The sequence below is a fragment of the Charadrius vociferus genome, unplaced genomic scaffold, assembly GCF_000708025.1.
Source record: "Charadrius vociferus isolate BGI_N301 unplaced genomic scaffold, ASM70802v2 scaffold7, whole genome shotgun sequence".
Taxonomy (NCBI): Eukaryota; Metazoa; Chordata; class Aves; order Charadriiformes; family Charadriidae; genus Charadrius; species Charadrius vociferus.
In genome coordinates this window covers 3,497,083-3,516,470 of record NW_009649308.1, presented here as the reverse complement: position 1 = coordinate 3,516,470, position 19,388 = coordinate 3,497,083, and the positions used below count along the sequence as shown (strand labels likewise).

General features: G+C 44.7%; 1 protein-coding gene across 1 annotated transcript in view; it reads right to left on the bottom strand.

The window, feature by feature from the left end:
• Positions 1-19,388, bottom strand: part of MAMLD1 (mastermind-like domain containing 1) — a 69,099-nt gene that overhangs the window by 34,333 nt on the left and 15,378 nt on the right.

The window sequence follows — 19,388 nt, the reverse complement described above, 5'->3', positions numbered from 1 at the left end:
TTTCAATTTTAACAAGCATGACCTGTATGTCATAGGATTAATCAGACATTAACATTGCTGCTTCAAGTTAAGGGAAATAAGCGTTATGGCCTTGTTTATCAATAGAGGGAGGCAGCACTTAGAAAAGGATCTAATCAGCAATGGGAAAACCATAGAAAGTCGCTGTTCCTCTAAGCCAGCTCGTAGAAAAGCCTCCCCCAGCCCTGGCCTACAGTTGCCAGACATCTCCTACCATGGAAAAAATTCACATCTAATAACAGCTCGTATCACCAGAAAAGTCCCACCGCCTAACCTCAGCATAACCAGACCCACTCTAGGGCTGTGACGGGTATGACCAGCTTCTAAATTTTACACTAATTATTATGCACATCACAGTTTTGCCTGAGAGTCGCTACGCAACAGCCAGCCACTTTGGTGCTCTCAGACAACAGCGTCACGGGACGACCACCGCAGGGTGTGAGAAAGGGGAGGCTGCGGGGCACAAGGTGGGCACACCTTGTGTGGCTCCTTCTGCCATCTGCACATGATGGTCACTCTGCAAACGGCCAATGCCCACCCTTAAATTCAGCCTAGCTTCAGGCAGTCGACCACAGACGAGCATGTTCTGACCTGGAAGCATGGGAGAGCTGCCCCATGGCTCACTCAGCTGGACACACACGAGTACTCTCTCATCAGTTATTTCTAAATTGGTGGGCAGAGAGAAGATTGCAGATTTGTGCCGACAGTTGCTTAGGCTATACATGCAGTTTAGGATTAGTATCGGACATTGCCATGCTCGTATCCAGCTTACACAGACATTTGGAGGAGAGTGAGAAGATGCAAGTTAATTGCACATGATCATCAATGGCAGATGGCAAAGCGGGTCTGCATACTGCAAAGAACTGCTGATCAGGTTTTAGGAGGAGTTCACCTACCTCCGTCAGCAGACACGGCAGTTTTGAATGGCATTGTGGCAAAGAGACCTTTTTATGTGGGTATTTTCCCCTTACCCTCTAAGAGTTACCCCTTTCTCAAACAATCAGTGCTTCTCTCCTGCGACCTCCAGTTGCGTTGCTTTAACATGGGTTGCACTCGAAAACCACCGGGAAGTGAGAACCGACGCTGAACAGGGAGAGTTGCTTTCAGAGCACCATTCATGGGTTACGTGACAGCCCTCTTCGGTCAGCAGTGCTACGCGTGGTTTGAGTCGTTGCTCTGCGAGAGACTGCCTTCACATCACAGCCAGAGAGAGCTGAAGCATCAGCGATTTGATTATTCCTCTGGGCTGATGAGGCCAAAATTCGCTTCGCTTTAGGAAATGGAACAAGGCCTAAATCTTCTCCCAAGTGTTGGTCTAATGATGGATGAAATTGTTTTCCTTCATTTTCTTTGCTAAAACTGAGCCAGAGTTGCATGTTGCAACAGATGTTGCCCTGTGTAAGCTGAAACATGTTGGTAGAGCATAACTACATATATTTAAACCCAGACATGTACAGAGAATCTTTACAGGGGCTTCACACATCCAAAATAAACACGGCGTGTTCCCAAGTTGCACCCTGGGAACCTTCAGGCAGGAAGTGGTGGGGGATCTCCCATACTTGGCCAGCTGACATGCTGGCATGCATGTCCTTGCCAGGGCTTCTTTTGCCATAGGACATTCCTATGCGCTGAGTTACCGGGGAAAAATTTGGGCTTTCTACACACTTTGAAAAACAGTTTTTTAACTGTTGCACTGGGGAGTAAATGTGATGGGAAAACAAAACTCCCTTTCCCCAAGACTATTACTAGAGATAAGCCGATAAAATAAGGCCATAGCTTTCAGATGGCATGGGCATTCCAAAACTGGGACAGGATTTTTAAATAGGATGCTGTTGCTTAGCCCTCGTGAGAAGCCTGGCTGAAAGACAGGCAGTGAAATTAGCTAGGTGTCACGTTCTCTTGAAAAGCAAGACTCCTGTTTCCCAGGTGAATATTTGCACAAGGACCACAAAATCTGGAAGACCAGTTTCCCCCAGCACAGGCAGGAATAACTCCACACAATTTAGTAGCATTGCTTTTGCTTGAAATAGATTTGACTTCAGTCTCAAATTTGAGAAAGAAAGATACCGTCCTTAAAGCAGCTAAACAAATCATAGAACAATTTCGGTTGGAAGGGATGCCTGGGTATCATCAGCCCCCTGCTTCAAGCACATCACAAATGAAAAAAATAGACAACAGTATTTCACCAGGCACTTCGGTACCAAGTATCAGGTACATGCAGAAATGCCTCCTTGGGCGAGCTGAGAAGTTTGCCTCAGTATTCCCCACTGCAGCACAGGTGGCTGCTGCTCCCACGCGGCACGTGCTGTGCTGGTGCTCTCAGCGAGGAGCCGGCGTTTTTCTCCCCAGCTCCCAGCGACTGCTCTCCGTGAACGTGCCACTGTGGCAGCCCTGACCGCTGCAGGGGACAGTAATGCAGTTCTGTTTTATGGGGATGCTGGCTGGCTCGGACACGCCAACAACAACTGCAGGAGGAGATCATCCCCGAGGGACTACAACTTTTAGGACCAGGAGCTCCTGACCTACCTAATTCAAGAAGCTGCTTGTTGCAGATCATTCATCCAGTACTCTCAGATGTCTCAAGACCATCTTTTTAAAGCCTATCTATCCTTTTCTAGACTCTTCCCTTACTAAAAACATGTTTACTTCCCATTTCCTTCATCTGGCCCTGGATTCCCCAGGAAGGAGCTGATTTATTTCAACTCTTTCTCCTCTTCTTCGAGAGGGCTTATGCTATTTGACAAAATCAACAGAAACGAGAAGAGCACCAAAATATGTTCTTCCCCTTTCTCTGCTGATTAGTATATTGGGCAGCTCTGTTTCAAACTGAATACCTGAGAAGTGAATAGAAATATTTCAGAAACACATAATACACACACAGAGACACTTAAGCTGGCTGGAGGCTGTCTATGGCTACGTATGGGAAAGCTCCACTCGTATGTGCAAGCAAGGACGAAGCAGGCAAGCAGCAAAGAGGCTCTTGCGACCTTGTCAAAATTCATTAAAATGCAGTGGCATGCACAGGGTAACTTCTGTTTGGGAATACCTGGGAAACAAAGGCAGGCCCTCCAATTCCGGGAATATCCGATTATGAGTTCTGCATTACCTCAGGATTGCTTTTAGAAGTGAGAGTGCAATGATCCCAGCACTACCGTCCTCTCAAAACCAACTGGCTGTCTTTCTGGGAAGGACCCAAGTTACAAACAAGTAGCGCTGCTAGCTCGCAATGGCAGCACAACAAGAATAAATAATAACTGTTTACCCTGCTCCGTCCAAGGAAGCTATTCAGCTGTGGTGACAAACATCTCATTTGTCACACACTACCTCTTCGCACAGAACCGATTCCCTCCGTGTGGGCAGAGTGCTCCTCAGGCTCCTCTTGTGCAAGGCAGAAAAGGTGGACTCGGGAAGCAAAACCAGTCCTGGGCTGTGCCCTCTCCTAGACAGAGCTCTCTGAAGTCGCCCGCTCGGGTGACTTTTGGCGTCAGGCACTTTCCAAACTCAGGAGGTGGTGTTGGCCTGGAGTAACTCACTGTTTCCCAGCAAAGGGAGAAAGGAAGGCTGGAAGTGGCAGAAACGGAAGCAGGGAGATCAAATTGTCAATAAATGTACGCTGTGGTGGTTCCATTGGATTTTAATAACCAACCGAATGGGCATCTCTGGACTGGCTCCCTGCCTCGCTGTCACTCAGCCTTCCTCCGTTCGTTAACGCATCAGCTGTCCTCAGCTGCCACCCCGGCTCTCCACATGAGCCAGGCCACCCCATGGCCCTGCCACCAGCCCCCCTTAGCTCTTCCCCCATCACTTGCTCCTTTGCCTGCACGGTGTTGGGGGGGGGGGGGGGGAACAGGGGGGGGGGGGGGAGAAGAGCCACAGCAGCCCACTCGGGACAGCCTCCTTTCTCCAGCCTTGCAACGATGCCCCTTCCGCCAGAAAGAAGCCCAATCTAACCAGAGATTCCTATTTAGGTCAACGTAAGGCAGAAATGAGAGAGAGGAAAAACGTTAGGCGAGGTATTTCTGTGCCTCTTCCTGGCTTCTGCAGCCTGTCAGAGATTCAAGCCTTGATTTACAGCAACCGCAGGGTGCTGATTATTGATCTGCAACCACCCCACCCCACTCACTGCCATTGAGAGATCCGACCTACAGCAGCGATTCCCACACCTACGCAACTTCGTCAAGCGAGAACCCAGCCCGATGGGACGCTGCCATTTTGACCCCATGTCTGTAGAGGCTGCGCCGCGTTCTCCTTCGGCGGCGAGTCCACCTCCCCCTGCCTCCAGCACGCACCACCATTGCTGGAGACTCTTGATTTAATAGCATGAAGTCTACGGATCCATGACTGGGATGTCCTGAACATGTCAGATAACATCCTGGGATGTCAGATAACCTTTTTTCACTGGGAAGACCCTTGTAACTCTTGGGAAACCCCAGGCTTTTCTGTGTGTTTAATTGAAGAAAAGAGAGGAATGATGGTAAAAGGAAGATGGGGCAGGTGAGGAAAACTTTAGTCTCACCACAGATACTGGGATTTGCTAGTGTGGTGGCAGCTTTGCGCAAAGCCTTTCAGAGCAAGAAAGCGGGTGCCTCGGAAACCTGGGGAACCCAGGTCACCAACAGGCTGCTAAGATCTGGCATATCTGAATTATTTTGACAGAGAGCATGTTAAATATTTTGGTGGAAGAACCGAGCATCGTAGCAGCCTGAGATGAGTAGAAGTCTTTTTTCCAGTATTTTTCAAGATATGTTGCAAACTGTTTTTTTCCCTCTGCAAAGTATAAAACTTGAGTCTAAGGTTTGCTCAGCTGAGCTGACCAGAGAATCTATCACTCTCTGTCTCTTTCAAACACTAGACACTGCCAAAACTGGAAGCATGTATTTGCCAGAGGCAAACTCTTTGCAGCATTCAGTGATCAAGACTTCAGTCTCTGTGGCTTCAACAAGCTTCAGCGAGAGCTATCTGCCCATCAGCCCAAAATGTTTCTATCTGTTCTGACAAAAACAGTCATGTAATGAGAAAATGGAACTGGCAATTTTCCATAGAAAACAAGAAAACTTCACAAATTTTTCTCCTGTGCCTTAAATGCACAATTTGGAAAGATTTGTGCTCTCTGTTGCTCATTTATCCACACTCTAGATAGATTTTAATGACCCACTAATCTTTGAGGACGCTTGATGAAAAAAGTTGAGAATTTGACTGCGTGTTTGAAGGCTGGAAAGTGGATCTGATATAACAGTACCTTTTGAACGGCAGCAGTTACTTGCAACCCTGCTTCAGCTATCAGACGTGCTGCCCTCGGTAGCAGGCTGGCTTGCACACGAGCAACAAAGCCCAAATGCTCCCGGGCAAAGATCCCATTTAACTCCAGCAGAACCTGGCACCGCATTAACTGCGTTTAGCACATCTGCAAGTTTCCATTCGTGCATGCTGGCTGCAGTTGGGTACCAGAAACTCACATTATAGGTCTGAATCCAAGAAAAAATGCCTCCTGCTGACCAGTGAGTAGCCAAAGCAGTCCATGGCTATGAGGATCATAAACTACACTTTACCAATGTCACATCTCAGGCTACAAGGAGAACTCAAGGAGGCTCAAGCAATTAAAACTACGGTCCACTTTCTCCATATTAAGATTAAACATAAGCTAAAATCACATTCTTCCTACTGCTTTAGGCTGTTTGACCCTTCTGATTTCAAGCGATTTCAGCATGGATGGACGCAAAGTTGTCATTTCACATTGTCAGGAAAGAGATCACATTGCGATTCCAAGCTACCAGACATGTGCTTCACTAGGCTTAAAAATAGCAATACCCTAACTTCTCAGCTAAGGAGTACCAGAATAAAGGCTGCTTTTGGGTCTGTTTGGTATTTGTAGGCTGGAAAGGTGGCAGATCAGTTCGTAATGAGGTGTGGTAGTGGAGAAAGGATTATGACTAGGGAAAATGCACAGGGTGGATTTCCTTCTATTCATGACAGTCATGGAAATAGGCAACTGGAAGGGAGGATGTAGGAAGAGGAACCGGGCATGTGAGCAGTCATTTTAACCATGAAAGGACATTGGTCATTAGCTAGCTTGCATGCATTATGTGGATTATTTCTACCTGGAACTACAGCTTTTCCCTATTTATAATTTACAGTGGAAATATGAAATCTGCCATCTTTAAAACAAGTGTATTAACACAGATTGGAAGTTGTTACTTAGACTATGCACGTGTAAAACACCTCCTAAAACCCGCTGCTACATTTGTAGAATTTGCTCTCCCATCAGGACAGCAAACATCAGTTGACTTGACGGGAGCGTGCTGTGATCCTTTGCCCCATTACTGTCACCACTCATTGAGATCTTCTCCAGTTATTCCCTCGGCAAATCAGGAACCTCAAGCTGCGTTAAAAGAGAAAGAAGAAAACAAAGTGTGTGCCTTCCCTTAAAAAGGTGGCAACACTCCCTGTTGTGAGTGCTAAAATAGAGATAGGAACTAACGGGGCAGTTGCTCCATCAGCTGGACCTGAGCTAACCATGTCACCTCCTGTACCTCACCAGAGCCCACCACAAGAGGTTTCGCTGGCGTGCACTCTCGCTCCAGAGCTACAATCAATTCCCCTTCCCTGTTGCACTGCCACAGTACAACATGTCTCTTGTCTGACTGTTGAATATATGTGAACTTTTAAATGGTGACTGCTGACCTGGTCCTTTCTTTTGTCTATGTGGCCTTCTTCCCCAAGTCACCATGCAGCATAGGAAGTAATCCTGGCTGCAAATACGCAGAACTGCATCGTTTTGCTGGTAAGCACAAAAATCCAAAACATCATGACTGTACAAAACCGGAAAGATGTGATCTTACAATAAGCTTAAACCACAGAAACTAACAGGAAGTTCAGCCTGGACTACCAAGAGCCTAAGGTATTAGCTTTTCTTTTTTTTCTCTAAATCTTAACCAAAACTTAAAGGGAAGGAAATACTACGATTATGATTTTCCCATACCGATTTGTGTGAATGCAGTTACGGTCTTAATGACAGAAATGCATCTGATGTACATCCTGCATTAAACCGCAACACCTTACAGACTACACAGCAGCAAGTTTGTGAACAAGGTTTTTCTGATTACCCTTCTGTAAAATTACAGGCTACATCACTAATATCTGTGTGAAGATATCAACACAGGATCAGTTCCAAGGAGAAAGAAAACATAGCCAAGAATATACCTATTTTATTCTGCCACACAAGCCAGCCACATGCAAGAGACCAAGTAACATTCATTGTAAAGAAAAGAAAAAAGAAAAAAAACAACCAAACCAGTAGCTTTGCTCCTTTTCAGGTCAGACAGAATTACCGATCTCACTTAAAAGGCACCAACAGAGATCTGCCCTATCAAAACAAATGTTCAGAGCCTTCCCATCTTGTCTTTCCTTAGTAATTCATCTGCTTTCAGTATTAATGGCACTGTTAAAATGGAAATTTTTCCAGGGGAAAAATTGCTGTTGACAAATGGATCTGGAGGAACAGGACTACTGCTTGCTCCTGTGTTGTACTGCTAGCAGGAGATCTCTGTACAGATGCCTCTTAATTAGTCATCTGAAGACTTACAGCAATCACGTCATGCATATTGTTTGGCTGTAACTTCCACATTCCATTTAATGACAAGTGTTATTAACTAGACAGCTGAAGACAGAACAAGTTCTCTGCCTCTCGGTTTTTAGGCTGTAGTACAAGAGCAGTTCTTTCCTATCTGGCTGTAAATCAAGATCAATCTTAGACTCAACGCCTTTCCATCAGTATTACCTCATCTTACCTCAGTTTTAATACCAGCAGTATTGTTTTATATCTTTTTTTTATAGTCCATTAATTTCAAAGTCCTATGGAACACTTTGCAGTAATTTTGTAGACTACATTAATTTCTCACGGCAATAGCGAGGCTGGAGAACTGCAGATCCTCTCCACTGAGCAAAAAGTGATGTTTTTGCTACTTGGGTCTACCAGGGTTTGAAAGACACTTTTCTCTCTTCTTTTTCAGCCCCTAACACTGGCACAGTTATGCAATGCCCACAAGGTAACGGGAGCTTAGAATAAGAAACAGGCTGTATACGTTCCTAAATTGTGAAGTAGGTTTACCATTTACTAGATAACCAGATAAACCCCAGTCTGACGCTTTTTTTGCTGCTACGTATTGCATTATTTTTTTAAATCCCAGAAGACTTACTCCCACGGTTTTATCAAACTACAGGTTCCATTTTGTCAAAAGGTACAGTTGGGGAATCAACAGCCTGGAGGCAAAGCCTTCAATTAGGTCAAGCCTGGGGCCAAAAAGTTCTCAAATTCTCAGAATGATAAGAAACAATGGGATTTCGATCTGAAAAAGAGGCATTTATGTTTCAACAGCTGATGTATTCACACTTACTCTCCCAAAGAATAATAGGTGCAACATCACCTGCGTGGCTGCTCCGGCACGCTAATGCGCTGTGGCTTACAGCCGGCTGCCCCGCGGCCTCCTGCTCATGTTGTGTATGGGAAAGCAAGGCACTGCTGCACCCAGAGCGCTCCACTAGGCTCGGTGAGGCAGAAAACATTTAAAAGAGCAGTTTGAAGTTTCTTCTAAGTGATATCAGAAACTGGAGCACAACTCTACGAAAGACGGAACAAGCGGGCAAGGAAAGAAAACGTCCGGAATGGCTCCTCTCCTACCCATTCACGGCGGCCTCTGATAGCCTCCTGGATGGCCCTCTGCCTTCCAAAAAATGAAACAATAAACAGGATATGGATTCATACAGAACCATAAACCCAAGCCTCACTTAGAGCAAAAAGATCATGAATCTAGTGAGTCTCTCACTGAACCTGGGTGTAGAGAGAGGTCTTTATACAGCCAGAAGCAGAGATATTTTGTAAAGCAGAAGAGTCTGATAGCGAATACTTATTTTGTTTCTGCCTACTTCATTTTATCCTACCACTTTCATCTTTCCCTTCCCGGCAACTCCACTATTCTCAGCATGCATTAACTGGGATAAGAACACGGTTCACTGGCAACGTGTTATTCGCAGGCTCCCTCCCTGGACCAGCGAGAGGACCGGACCAGCACGCAGCTCCGGCTCCTGCAACACACGCTCTTTCAACAGCATCTGTTGCTCACCCAGCGACGCCTAAAGGGATGCTGCAAAACAGTGGTACTCACACAACCCCAAACCAAGCACAGACCGTTGCCCCACCCCTGTAGCCCTCATCCTGTACAAAGCCGTTGAAATCCCGGCCTCAATGAAATAAATATTTTGGGACACTGACTTCAGCAGGGATGGGATTTCACTCCTTGCTCTTTCATTATTATTAACTAAAGAAGTGAACTAAAAATACACAGGATTTGGAGAAACTCTCTCCAGCAGAAAGCACAATTCTTAAGTTACTCGGTTTTTAACCAGAGAACCTCTTGACTTGCTATAGATACCAGTTCCCCTCTGTCCTAGAAGCAATGTTAATCACACATTCATCACTGCAAATTGACAACATAAATGCTGACTTGTGCAAACAATGTTAGAGAAAATGGTGTTCTTGCTGCAGAAGTGAATTACACAGCCTTTCAAGCTTTCTACACTTCTCAGTTTTATGTAAACTCTAATTTCCAAGCCTTTGTTCTGTCTTTAAAGGTCACACAGTTGAAAGCTATGAAGCATAGCATGTGTTCCCACTGATATTAAAATACTGTTTACTAAATCATGCATATAAATGTAAAGAAGAAACTGTTTGCAACCTACTGTGTTAATAAGAGATGATTTATCAGACAACACGGGTCCAAGTATCAACATGTGGAATGTAAAAACGTGATCTTAATCACGCAATGCAATTTTTTTTGTTGTTTTTTGAAGTAAAGTCTCCACATTGCCACGCAATCACACTGACTTCTGATGACACCGTATTTGACTGATTAAACTCTTAATCTTGCCAATGCTCAACTTCAGGAATACAAGCGGTCTTTTTAGATTCGAGCATATGATTGCACATTTGCAAGATCAGGATTTCATTTGCATATTCAAATTGCAAAACTGCATCTTCCCTTTGTCTGCGTAGGGCCAACTATAGCGCTCCAAATGCTAAACAACCACCGTAGAGCTGGACAGTATTTTTAGCATCTCTATGGTGCACTTCTATCTTTAGCTGCTGTGTTCACAAACAATCCCACAGGACACTGCATAGCTAACATAGCTCGGGCTCTTCACCACATTCAATTTTTCTCCCAAAACAGTGAAAGCAGCCTATACAACAGGCCAGTTCAGGACCTGCCAAAGTTTCTGGTGTCATGAGCAGAGCAGAACTATATCAAAGTACTAAAGCATTAAAATATTAGAACATTCTGCTCTGCAGTGGGGATGGAGGTTGCTGTGACTTCCTCCAGGGAAAACACAGCTCTACGCTCCAAGTTCGCAGTGTGCAGATAAATCAAGGAGGACAGTGAAGGATTTCTGCCTGTTGTTTCCTAGCAGGATGTGCCCATGGGTTCATGGCAAATTTCTGGTCAAAGCTTAACCCTGCAAGAGAAGTTAATAATTGAACTTGCCAGATCATCAAAATTTCTAAATCCAACTGCGTCTTGTTTTTACAAAGAGGCATCTTAAACCAGTGAGCCATTTTATTAGACTCATGCTCATGTAACAAAAACATGTGTTAGCTCTTGAGTGCCAAGTATCATCCTGGAGGGTTACCAATCCCTGTTACAGATTTTGTAGCCAGACTGCAGTTATCTGTCACAACAGAGGAGGTAGTTTTGAATACACAGAATGAAGCGTGCTGCTCGGTTCGGGAATACTTTACGTGGTCCCGGTCTCTTTGTAAAACTCTAGGAAGGAGATGTACTGTAGAGGGGGGAAAATAGCTTGACATTTGCTGACTGTCGTGGGACTATCTCATGGAAGTCTCCCGGATGGCTGGGGCATGGCCCCAAGCTTGCTCCTTCATTCCCTAGAGGAACTTTTGAAAATGGCTGCAGCACCACCAGTTCCAACACGCAACCATAGCAGCTGAGTCAGGTCTGAGTGCGTAGGAAACATTTTTAGTCATCTGTATGAGGCGTTTCAAAACTACAGGTTTACCACAAAGAGAGAGAAAACTCATCGTGGGAATGGCAGTATTAATCAGATGATTGACCTTTGAAGCTTCAAATCTGAAATGCTTTGCACACTGAGCGGGAGCTGCATATGGAGACAACAGCCTCCGATACCTTGATTTACAGAGGAAGCACTGATGGAATCCCATATATCCTATTAATGGTGAAGGGAAGGGAATTATGTAAAGGAACTACTTTTTTCATTAAGTGCCTTAGCTGAGGTTTGCAGATGAACCTAGACATTTGGCTCCAATTTAATTTCAAGGGGACAAGATAACCTGAAAACCCTTAGAAAACCTTAGACCTCACGAGTGCTTCACAAATGGGCTCCTCATTTCCCCATTTACACGAATCTTCTCTCCCATTGTTACGTGCTGTCAAACACTCTGATTAGAATTCTTTAAATGATAACGGGACTTTCCAAACAAACTGTGCTCATTAGCTTCCTCTACCCTAGCACAGGTATGGCCGTATGTCTGGGCGGTGTGAGAACTGGGGAAAGAGCATCAGGGCTCGAAGGGTGTCCCTCGGCTCTGCGGCAGCACCAGGGCAAGGCTGAGACGCACCGGAGGCAGCGGCCAGGCAGCAGCACGTACTGTGCACCAGGTCTACAATACACATCTGCGGTTTTTCCTCTTTTTTTTTTTTTTTTTTTTTGACTTATTTTTTTTTCTTTTGCATAGCACGTGTTACGTTCACAAGCTTCCCATGAATGTCCCTTTGTAAAACAGAGGTAGACTTTTTTTTTTTTTTTTTTTTTGTCAGACTTATTTTTTCCTTTTATGCATAGCACGTGTTCAATCAAGAATATCACAGTTATTCATTCGAAGTGTTTGCATTATGTAACATGAGCATCAGGTTAAGGAGAAAAGAAAAAAACCACAGGTACTTTTTTTTTTTTTCTGAGCCCTTTCTTACAGGACTTAGTTTCTAAATGAGTAGAGGCTTCCCCTCCACCCAGGGTGCAAGGCTGACATCCCAGGGTATGGTCCTCATCATGCTAAGGGCTTCTCAACTGAAAACCGTGGGTTGCAAGACTTGGCCTTTACTAAGAAACAATGATATTACCGGAAAACTCACTGCATACTTTCAAACATCAACAGTAAATTACCCTTCCATTTTCTAATACACACATCATGTCTGGAGTTGAGCAAACACATTCTTGAAAGGTCAGAACACTTAAACTGTAGGTGCCTAGTTTAGGATGAAAAAAACCCTGTTGTTGCCTTTTAGTTATGACATTTCAGTTTACCCACAAGAATTACACTACTTCCCCTAAAAGTTTTCAAGCCCAACAACATGCTTTTCTCCCAGTGTTGGAGAGTGAAGGTAAAACTCTTTTTTCTGTGTTAACTTATCACAGGCATCAGCAAATCCAGTGATTTGTCAAGAATACAGCCATTCCTCCCCTAAGGGCTTCAGCCACCAGCAGACACATGCATGGGAACACCCCCATCCACCTTCGAAGAGAAGGGGCTGGAGGAACCCGAGTTGCGCAGACAGCAGCCGATGGCAAGTCCAGGTGAGCCACACGTGACCATTCACATCAAACCCTGCAAACCTGAAAAAATATGAAATCTCCCAAAATACTGAGCTGAAGGTGGGTAGCTCTTCATTTTTTCTGAAAGAATGGGAGGAACTTCCCCTTTCAGTTACACGGTCTAGTGAGGATATAACTGCTGTAACGATCAGGAAACAACTGTCATGTCGGATGGCACTACGGAGCGTTACCGGGGAGCTGTGAGGACCTTGTGAACTGGGGACAAAATTTTGGATTTGCTGGAATTGCTCTGATCTGTCACTAAACACAGTGTTGTGTCCACCTTCAAGTTTCAGGGCGTTAAGGGAACTGAAGGAGCACCAGTTTGATCCTAATCCAAAGAGGTGAGGTTCCCTTCTGCTGAACAGAGCTGTTTGAGGTCACTTCATCACTTAAGAGCGTATTCCTTCCCTGGGGCTCAGACACCCCAAAGCCAAGGCTGCACTGAGCTAGCTCAGGGACTAATTAGCACAGGTGAGCACTGTGTTAATGTGACCCACCATACTGGGCCACGCTAAGGACCCCAGCAGGACATTGCGTGCGTTGTGGCCAGGCAGTCTCAGCAATCTCAAGCTGAATTGCATCAAGAGAAACTCCCCGTCGCTTATTCAGTGGTGGTGAACAGGGCCGTCTTAGGCACGGTGAGATGACTGTCCTCTGTATCACGCAATGACTGCCCTGCAGGTGGGAGCTGCTGACCTCCAGCAGAGAAGCACTGACTGACAGCAAATGCAATGGCGATTGAGACCGGTTAGCCACTAAAAACGTGGTTGAGGGTAACCGTTTTACTTCGCATTGGCACAGAGGCTGACAGGTACTGCTTTGTAGAAGGGAACACAACTTCTTCAAATGGACTAACTTGAGCACTTCCAAGTGCTTACCATGGCTCCAACCCCTCACCTCCATCCTTACCGCTATGCAAAGCTCCTGCCAGCTTCGCTTTGGCACTTGACAGTATTTCCAGCGTGCATCGTGGGCACCGTTATGCATTTCATGAGTCTCCCATTCCCAAGTTCCTAACAGAGACCCAACGCCTCTTTGGAACCAAATTTTCAGTAGAGTCCCTCCTAGTGCCCACCAGTGCCATTGGCACCACACCGTGGCACGGCGCATACCCAGCCCCGTACACCTCATCCCACCGCTGTGGTTGCTTTGGAAGAAGAAAGCTCCAGTTCTTCAAAACAAACCTATTTCCTATTGAAGTAGTTTGCGGGGGCTGCAAAGAAACTGTACCTGGTTTCCTGTGCTTCAGTCACTCGATTTGCCAGACGTGACATAGGAAATGGGCAGGAAACGTCAACTTTGTGTATCATGGCGATTCTCCTCCTTCCCTCCTTGCCACAACTGAGCAGCACACCAAGACCTGACTTTGCACTTTTTAGTGCAGACTTTCTTACCCAAACATTTGAGTCAGATCTGGAGCCAAAACCAAATAAAAAGCCAAACACATTGCCTAATTATTTTATTTTTTTTTAGTGAAAAAGGATGACACCCTCTTTCATACCTATGGGTACTCAAATCTAAAACCAACCGCGCATTTTGAACTGCATGAATTTTGTAAGATGAACAAAAATTTAAAAACTCAGCCTATTTTTTACTCCTTCTGGTACCAGTGTAAAGCCGGTTACAGAACTGATATTCCTGGAGCTCTGTACAGACGTGAGAGGTGCTGATGCACAAAAAAGGTGTACAAAGATTAAGCACATGAGTTAGGAGGTTTCAGCTGTTATATTTCTCCCTCTCCCTTTTACAGTCATCTTAATTTTGCTTCCACTAAAAAATCCGAGACAGAAAACCAGCAAAGACCTAGTCCTTCACCTTGCTTCTTTGCGCAATCATTTGGACAATGGAACTAAAAGGTACTTTTCTAATCTGGCAGCAGGTGGAAATGACAACATAAGGAGTAAGGAAGTGGAATCAGATATGCATGTATTTCTCTAATAAAACTACCCCTCTTTTCCTCTTAAACACCTTAAATTGAAATACAATTTTCCCCTTTTGTTTCTCCATTAATTATATATGAACAGGGAAAGATAAATGTCAAGTGTATCACTAAAGGAAAAATGCACCACAATTTATCAGTCCTCCAATAAAAAAAATATAAAAATCTCCTCCTTTCTGGATTGGCCCTTTCTTTTTACAATAGTTGTCTTACCTTTTTGCAGTTTCTATCTACTGCCAAGAATATATGCCTCATCATATCACTGGAGAATCTACAGGCTGTAATCATCCAGCATCTTCCAGATCATGCCATTTGTACTGCTGATCATTTTTGAAATATCAAGTCTGTATTATATTCGGTTACAACCAATTAACTCACAATAATGAATCCAATTTGAAGTACTTTGTGTACTTCAAGACAAGACACCAAAAACAACGCATGGGAGAAATGGGGTGACATTGGGGTAGACTTTTGATTTAAGGAAGTTTCTTCTGCAGCAGCAGATTGTGTCTTCCCTAACGCGGTGTTTCCTGACCTTTGCAAGAGCAATCTGTTCTGGAACAAGACAGACACTCAGTCAGAAGTGTCAATATGAGTAACTCCCTGAAAATAAACTTTGCTCATGTACAATACAGCGTTTCTAATGTGGGACCTGAAACCCAGCTGCGGGGAAGGAGCTCGTCAAGCTGCCTGCAAGCGAGCTGCCGCGATGGCGAAGTGCGCGGCCTGGTTCCTCAACCCAGCGAAGAAAATGGGATTCCCGGCAAGAACTGTAGCGTGAGCCCATCAGATCCCGTGTCACCACATTTGTTCACCGAGAGGTTGTGCCAGACGAGATTTTGCCCGTCGATACGTACCTCCCGCTTATGGGGCAGCTCGGGAGCGCGCCTCTGGCAGCTCTTGCACAACGGCTCTGAAAACCACCAGCTCATGGGGACTGCCTGTTTAATTATGCCAAAACAGAGCTGTGACGGGGTTCCTAGACAGCTCTCGCATCACCACGGTCTGGATCTCTCATTGCCACACATTCGTTTTGGGTTTTTGAAAGAAGTTAAACTTTTTTTCCCTCCTAAAATGTGTAGAAGCTCCTGGATTGAATGGGAGGGAAGGAGAATTAACCTCAGGTACATTTCCTTTACTTGTTAATGGTTTGTGCCTAACTCTAAGGGTAATCCAAGAACAACGAGGAATTTTTGTTACCCCTTAAAAATGTGTTTATGTTTATCCTCATATGAGAAAGCAGCAGCAGCCTTCACCAGCATGTAATATGTTGCCGGTTTCTAAAGCACACGGCTGTCAAGCAACTAAATACTTTTAATAGAAACCTGGTCCATTAACAAGCTGAACCATCAAATAATCACATAGGAACAGCAAACAATCCCAGGAAAAGCTGCTGTCTTTCCATGCTGAACAAAAAGCTATTTACTGTAAGAGAAATAATGCAACCTCTAATGCTTCTTTGCCTCCCTCTCCAACACATTTGCACACAATTTTCCCTTGGTTCCCGACACAAATTTAAAAAAGCAAAACTTGCCTTTTTCTATGCTCACTTGTTCCTGGGTGCTCCTTTGTGCAGATATTCTCCCAGGACCCATTTTGCCACATTCCAGTGCCAACTGCAGATCTCACGGGGTCCAGACTCTCCACTGCCTCATGCATCAAACACGTTTCTGTTTGGGTATCTCAGTGCTTGTCAGTAATATTTTTTAAAATAAAAGCAAATTTGGTCTTTTCCTTTCTGAAATCTGTCTGTGCAGTATTCTAATTGCAGAATAACCTCTATTCTGGTTTATAACCCCACCTGGGCTGCTGAAACAACTGGAAACTTTTCAGCTGATTTCAGTGGGCAGTTCTCTGCGTGGCTACTCGCAGTTAGCTCTTTTGAGAATTAAATGATCGCCACATCTTTTATAATGATACCAGTGCTTATTCTTGCCTTCCGCATACCTGTGCGTATAAAGAGATTTTATTGTTTCTGCACTCACCATACTTGACTCGTTTCAAACCCCATGTGCAATACAAAGAACTGCGCTACACAAAGAGAAAGTATGTGTCTAACACAAACATTTATAATTCCAAGGCTTTAGACAACAATCGAGATAAACCGAGCATCAACTGCAGTGCAAGCTGCGCCCTGCGATTCAAAGGGGGCCCTGAAGGTGCAATTTGCATTTAATGTTTCTGCTGTTAGCTCAAGCTGTAGGTGAATCAAAAAACCCTCATTAGACAGGTGGAATAAAGTGAAGGTGAAGTCTGTGGCACTCCTGCTCGGTGCGGGAAGAACCACGCTCACTTGGCAGGCAAGGGGATGCTACATCCTGTGATAAAGATTTAATTTCTATAATTTTTATTTCTGAAGAAGGATCAATCCTCCACCTTTTAAGTATGCTCATAACCACAGTAAATCTGCATGCATTGCTTTCCTCAAATCTTTTGCCTTCCACCTACAGGACATCTGCTTTCCAGCCAAAGCACTGGACTATAGAAATGGGTTGCTCTGATTTATAACTGGAGTGTTTAAAATCAGGCAATCTAATTATCGACTTGATAGTCCACAACGTCTGCAGTCAGCAAAATTTAAAAAATGCAAAATATTGACAAGATCAGACAAATACATAATGAGGGAGTTATTAAAATGCAAATTGCCTGCCTTCTGGTACTGCTGCGGTGTATGGCGCAGGACCCCAGAGCCTGCATCCAGCCCCAGCATCCCTCTAACTCTCTGCTGGTTGTGAGGGGGGAGAGAAACAGAGCTGGGGAAAATGAAGGGGCAGAGCTGCCACAGGCCAGCCGCGTGGGCCCCCGTATCACGGGAACCCCAGAGAGAGACAGTGAGTGCATGGGAACGGGAGGCATTGGGATGTATAAGGAACAGGCGGCCCCGCACACACAGCATCCCAGACCTTCACAGGATTTCAGAAAGGCCCCAGAGGAAGCCCAATAGCAGCAGCTCAGGGCTGCGTCTTTTTTTGGGAGAACAGCCAGAAGGGGAAACTTTTTGCAAGTTGGGGAAACTTGACAGCAAAATTCATGAAAGCCGTTGCATTAATATTTAGTGGAAAAAAAAAAAAAAAAAAAAAAAGAAGGCCAAAGAAAGGATGGGATGGAAATCGTCTCTATCCAACCTGCTCCAGGCTACTTGGACCAGGCTTTAAGATGAGAAAGCCCAGTGCCCCGACCCAGTTTGAGGAGTCCTAGCTGGAAGGTGAGAAGGTATCATTACAAGCCATATATTTCCCTCCTTTCTCATCTCTGCCCCCAACTTTTTCTTCTCATTTAAATAGCCTTATAATCCTGTGGACTGTCTAGTATATGCTTATTATTGCACTTTGCAGACACATTCTTGTAAGTCTGAGGGCTGCGTATGTGTCTGGATGTCTAGAATAGAACAAGTAAAATAATACCATTCCCAGCTGTGGGCTGGATGATCTAAGCCCCCACCAGGAGAAAACTTTGATGGATATTATAATTTTATGCAACGCATTTCAATCATGATAATATTGCTGTAACAATCTCTAAACACTATGCCAATATAAACGGTGATACCCAATTAACAGGCAAATACTAACGGAGAGCTTAAATGCTAATTGTACATTGGCATTTAGCCTAAGAACTTCATTATGCCATCTTCTATTTTAAACTGTAGCCATCCCACCTTGCGCTGTGCTGCCGTCCGTTCCTAGTCAGTATTACGTGAATGGCAATAATTCCTTGAAAGACAGACAGGGTCACAACCGTCGGCGCTAGCCACCTGCCCAAAACCAGAAGAAAAGATGGTCTCTGCCCCCAAAAGCCTGCAGTGACTCTGAAGCTAAGCTTTATCAACACTTGGAAGGGAGATCTGGTGCAGGGCGTTAAAGTGATGGTTCAGGCAGACGGATGGAGCTACTTGGTGCTCCTGAAAATGCATCCAGAGGAAAAGGACACTGCAGCGATACAATCTCCGCTGAACAGTGGCCTTTTTCAGTATCTGTTTAGGAGCGTACGTGGGCAGTGCGGAGTCAGGCAGTCAAAAGGTTGCTGAGCCTCCCCGGCCGTGAGCGAGCAGCACTGATACAAAGCCAGTTCTTTATCTCATCTTTCAGATAAATAAAATCCGAAATAGATGGAGCTTAACACACACAGATAACAGCAAAGGTACGGAAACAAACTGAAAAATACTACAGCATACTTGAAGCTACAGCCAGGACTGTGGTAAAGCTGTATTGAATTTGCAGAGAAATTAGATGCCTCGTTAACTGTGGATAGATGCACAACTGCCCAAATTTAAACTTCCTCCTTTCCCCAGCTCACCACAGTCATTACAAATCACGCAGCTGAATGAAAGCTGAAAAAGCACTTGGAGCTCGGCAATTCTGCTGCGGTGAGTCCAATAATAGATGAGGGAAGAGGGGTGGCAGCACTGATAATCTTTATATCAAAAACACGTTTTCTGCAAAGCAACCTACTATTGTTCATATGTAAAATACATCATGCTGCCAGTAGGGAACGAACTGTCCTGCGTTTTATAGATAGTCATTTTATTACAGATTCCCCCGATTGTAACTCAGAAAACAAACGTTTCATGCATCCTTTCTTTTTAATAAATGCACAAGATACACCACATGGCTGGATTATGTTATGCTGCTCTAGACAGTGGTTTAAAATGCAGCATTGGAGGGATATTTCTGCTGTGCAGTATCACACATAAATTATTAACAAAAGTTAAGGAATGAAAGCAGAGCAAAGCTTCATCTGTCCAACTAAAGCCAGCTCCTGGAACATGCTGAGCATCATCCCCCTGTTCCCAAGGCAAAGGGGCCGGAGG